Source organism: Apus apus, chromosome 21 (assembly GCF_020740795.1).
Source record: "Apus apus isolate bApuApu2 chromosome 21, bApuApu2.pri.cur, whole genome shotgun sequence".
In the NCBI taxonomy this organism is placed as follows: Eukaryota; Metazoa; Chordata; class Aves; order Apodiformes; family Apodidae; genus Apus; species Apus apus.
Window position 1 is genome coordinate 619,258 of NC_067302.1, and position 4,937 is coordinate 624,194.

General features: G+C 50.8%; 1 long non-coding RNA gene across 1 annotated transcript; it reads left to right on the forward strand.

Annotated features, from left to right (window-relative positions):
- The first annotated feature begins 514 nt into the window (after positions 1-514).
- LOC127393217 (uncharacterized) lies at positions 515-2,610 on the forward strand. Its single transcript, XR_007891405.1, has 2 exons — positions 515-999; positions 1,582-2,610. It is a non-coding gene; the product is annotated as an uncharacterized LOC127393217 (long non-coding RNA).
- Positions 2,611-4,937: the final 2,327 nt, after the last annotated feature.

Genomic DNA, 4,937 nt, shown 5'->3' on the forward strand with positions numbered 1-4,937 from the left:
TGCTGGTCCCTTGGCAAGCAGGAGATGCCCGACTCCTTCACCCCCTCATGTCACTGCCACAGCTCTGTGTATGGCTGGTGACTCCTTCTGCAACCCTGTTCCCAGGAGGCAGGTTGAGGAGATGAGCAACTCAGCTCCAGGTTGGCCAGGTTGCTGAGGTCCCATCATGTGTTGGGTGGAGAGCAGTGGCCTGGATGGTGCAGCTGGAAACAGGAAGATGTTCATGGGGAGGTAGGTACGTGCTGACCTGTGCTACTGGCTCCCCATGGTGGGCTTGGGGCTCCAGGAAGGGGGGTGTGGACCCCCCACTGCTGAGCTGGCACTGGGGGGTGATGCCTCCATGCCTGCCAGGGCTGCTCCTTTGCCCTCTCATGGCAGCACCACGAGGTGCTGAGCTCCCCAGGGCCTGCTCTGCTGAGCCACAGGAGCTCAGGGTACAGGGCAAGGTCACACCTTCCAGCACCCAGCTGAGTCTCGCTCTCCTGGAGCCAAAACTGCTGGGAGCCCAGGGAAAACAGGAACCTCAGGGCTTTTCCTCTTGCACCCATTGCATGGGGACTTCCCCACCGTGTCCTCGGGGACCGAAGTGGGACATACCTATTTCTGGGGAGTGGTGGTGTCATCTAGAGACATCTGTGCTCCCAGGAAGGCTGGATTGCAGCCTCCCTCTTTGTGGCAGCCTCTGCAGGGCCGATCACCAGCAGCACGTCTGTCCTGCACATCTCCCTTTTGCTCCCTGCTCTCCCAGCCCGGGAGGCTCCCAGGTGTGCTGGGGGTGCTGGGCTGCCTGCTGCTCACCTCCTTTGTTTTCCAGGAGCTGCTATTGAGAGGGAAACAGGTGGATCCCAGGGGATCCCAGCCTGCTGAGAAGTCACGCAGCACAGTCTCCAGAGTTCAGCACTGCCACGGCCACCACTGCCCTGGGCACAGTTCCTGCCAGAAGGGCAGCAAGGATCTGCCTGATTTATTTTTCTGTCCTGGCTCAAAAACTTGTCGTGGGTGTGGGGAAGAGAGGAGGGTGGACAGGGGATCCCTTGCCTGCTGTGCTGGGGTCACAGGCTGAGCCTGGGGCTTGGTTGCAGTGGGAGTGTCAGTGTCACTTGAGCCACCAGGAGACAGATGGCAGTTACTGCCTGTCTGGAAGTCACCCCTTTCCTTCCCCCACCCTTTTTTTGGTCTTGTTTTTTTTGTTGTTGTTTTTTTTTTTGTGGTTTTGGGTTTTTTTTTGTTTTGTTGGGTTTTTTTTGTGTGTATTTTTTGTTTTTGTTTGTTTTGTTTAGTTTTGTGTTTGTTGTTGGGTTTTTTCTGTTTGCTGTTGTTGTTGTTGTGCTGTTTTTGTGCTTAAAAGTGAGTTTCACAGACTTGAGCAACCAACACCCTGCAAGCAAAGCCAGCCCAGTCCAGCTCTAAGTCCTGCTGCCCATCCATGGGGCAGAGCACAGAGCAGCAACCAACCTGGGGTGGGTGCTGTGGGGGCACCTTGTCAGCCTGTCAGGGAGCACTTGATCTTCAAGACAGAGTCTGCAAGTCTTTCCCTTTCCAAGGGACTGATGACACTAGGACACTTTATCTCTTCTTCAGCTTTCTGCTTTTGGGCCAGAAGAGCTCAGAGATGCCTGATAAGTCTTGGTCCTTACCCAACAGAATGCATGTTGACCAAGCCCATGTGAGGAGGCAACAGTGTGTGGCTGGGAAAACCCACCTCCTGGAGAAGAGGGTGAGACAGAGCTGAGAACCAAGCCCTCCTCTGTGTGCTCCTCTGTGTGCTCCTCCTGGGTCACACTCTTCCTCTGGGCTCTATTTGTTTTACTCTTAACATTTACACACAGTCTGCTAGAAGGTTACCTGCCTTTCAGTCTCCTCTTGGTTGTGCCAGTTGATGTAACAAGGGACATTGACCAAAAGCTGCAGGGTGGGATGAGCTGGGAGAGTGGGGCTGTCTGGGACACCAGATGTGAGGGGGAATCTCTGTTCCTGGAGATTTTCAAGGCTTGACCAGACGAAGCCATGGTGTTGGTGATAGCAGGTTGGACTAAAGACCCCCAGACATCCCTGCTAACAACTCTGGGATTCTCTGAAGTCCTTTCTGTGCCCTGAGTTAAAATCCCTGAGCTGATCAACTGCAAAACCTTCCTGGGCTTTCCAGATCCCAGGTAGCCATCAGTAAAGCTACAGGAAGCCTGTCAGCCATCCTAAAGTATTCCTCACCTCATTTCTGCTCAGGCTGAGGATCTTCCCCACCCTTTGGCTGGCCAGGAAGATGCATGTGAAGATGAGTGAGGTGCAGGTGCCTCCCCAGGCACGTGAATTGCACGTGTGGGTGAGTGGCTGCAGGAGCTGCCAGCTGCAGACAAAAGTGCAGGAGACAAAGACAAAAGCAGTTGGTATGAAATCCTGTTTAATTACAAAAAGTAGTGATACAGGCTCAGTCTGTGTGTATGAAAGCAAATTACTGAGCTAGAGGAACATCGAGAGAAGATCTTAAAAGGAATTGAGGCACTTCTTGGCACTTCTCCCCAAAATGTATCTACTAAGTAATGAAAATTAAATCTCCTATTGAAACAAAGAGTTCAATAAACTATATTTATCATATTGTGCTTTCTTTTGAAATTAATATCTGTTTTATTTCTAAGCTTTTTGGTAGCACTCAAAATAAACCTTTCTTTGCAGTTTGAATTTGGTATTTCCTGGTTCCCCTTAGGACTTAATTTAACAGAGGTTTCTTTAAACATTTTTGCTTCCAGGGTATCTGAAATCACAGGTTTTCTCCTCCAAACTGCAACCAACCTAAGGGAGGAGACTTCAAAACACTGAAGAAAATGTTTCCCTTCAAGTCTTTCCTTTACATCAGTCACTTGTACACAACATTGGTTGCTTCAGTGCCTGAAAGCAGGTCTCCTCTTCCAAGGTGCAAGGGGAGTCCATTAATTAATTCATTTGGAGCTGATGGCAATTACATACAGTTTCCAAAATGCTGATGGGCCTGCCTGCTGCCATGTCTGCACAGCAAGGGCAGCATCTGCTAACCCCTCATCTCCCTGGCTTCACATGTATTATAATTAATATCATTCCAAATACAACCATTATCACTCATTTGGAATTCATGATGTGGAGTAACCTCAATAAATGGGTGATAGGAGTTGGGTGGTACTTTACTGGACACACAGTACATTAACTGCCTTATTAAATATAAATTATATGTCTATTTGCATTTCCAGCTCAAGGCTTTTACTCGTTATGTGGTTGGAGGTACTAAAAGTTACTCTGGGAGAGTCAGTAGAGCCCTGCAGCTCAGAAGCAATTCACTGCTCTGCTTTGCTGGTGTTTCAGCTGGCAGAACCAGCTAAGTCATGGCATGATTTTTGCTGGCTTGGTACAAACAGCTCTGTGTCTGTGTCTGGCTCTGTGTCTGTGTCTGTGTCTGTATGTGTGTGTGACTGTGAGTGTGTAAAACTGTCTGCACAGACACCTGGATTAGGGACCTGTTCACAGAAGTGAACAATCAGCTCATTGCTGAGCAAGATCATGACACTGGAGCTGAATCCTGAGCTGTGCCCCTGAAGCAAAGTTCTTAGGGATGGCCCAGAAAGGAAAGAGACATTTCCAGAAAGTGCTGGAGACACTGAGTTGGGAAAGAGTCTTTTCTTGGTAACCCCCATTTATGTGCCCTGCTGGGCTGCTGTGGGTGGGGGTTGAGCAGTGTTCTGCTGGTGGAGGTCTGTGGAGGGTGAAAGTGACCCATGGGGTGGTGCATGGTCATCTGTCATGGTTAGGCCAAAGGAAAGGCTGAGAGCTCAGCTCCCACAGCTGCTTGCAGCAAGGACTGTGCCTTGCAACCTCCAGTTGTGCTGCTGATGTTGGGCTGCTGGTGGTACCATTGGCTTATGCTCAAGGCAGAAGAACCAAACCTGGACCTTTGTGGCTGTGTTTGCACCTCCACAACACTTCTGGGTACAGCAGGGAGGTGTTATATGCATCTCCCTGAGCCCTGTGAGCTACTGAAGCTCCTCACTGCACACGTGCTTCTGTGCTGTACCAAGGGTGGCTTGGGGTCAGACACTGCCTTGGCTTGTGGGGCACCTGGGTGTCCTTGCTGCAGCAGCTTTGGAGCTCTGTGCACAGTTATGTGCTGAGCATGTAATTATAAGTGCATATAAACATATACTGTAATGAGAAATGACTTACTTGGGCTATAAAAGGAGCCCTGTGTAACACCTCCCAGGAAACACACCTCTAGGGACAAGGGGGTGGGTGAAAGCCACTCCAGGTGCTCCAGAGAGCAGGAGCTGGATGCTGCTTCTCAGGGTTGCTGTGGGATGTGGGGCTGCTCCACAGCCCTGGTCCCAGCAACACGAGGTGAAGGCAGGAACGTGTATCAGAGCCAGGGCCCTAATGCCAGGGGACACAGTCACTTGTGAGAGCAACACGTGGCTGCTGAAACTGCTGAAAATCCCACCGAGAGTAACGTTCCTTTCCCTTTGTCAGTGCAAGGAGAATCTCCGGTTACCACCCACATGGTACAGGGTGTGATAGGGAAGAGTCTGCTTGCCTGTCTGTCCCCTCCTCCCTTTGCCAGCTGGAAATCCCAGGAAGAAGTGCCTGCTGTGCAGGGGCTCCTTGGCTAAAGGATGTGGCACGAAGTGAGAGCTGGAAGTGCAAGCAGCATCCAGCACCTGGGCTGCCAGCCCCTGTGACTCGGTTCCTGCCCTGGGAATCACTGCTAACTCCTGACAAGGGAAAACCCAAAGGTATTTAGGATTGTCTGGGGTTTTAGCAATGTCTTGTGCTCCATTGGTGTTGGGGGGGGGAAAATTTTGGGCTGAAGTAAAAGTTTGTACTCCTGGAGATGTCTTCTCTCTCTTTTTTGGGACAGGAACATGCTGGATCCTGCTGTGAAATCAGCCTGTGTCTCACAGCATCCCTTCTGCCAGTGTCAG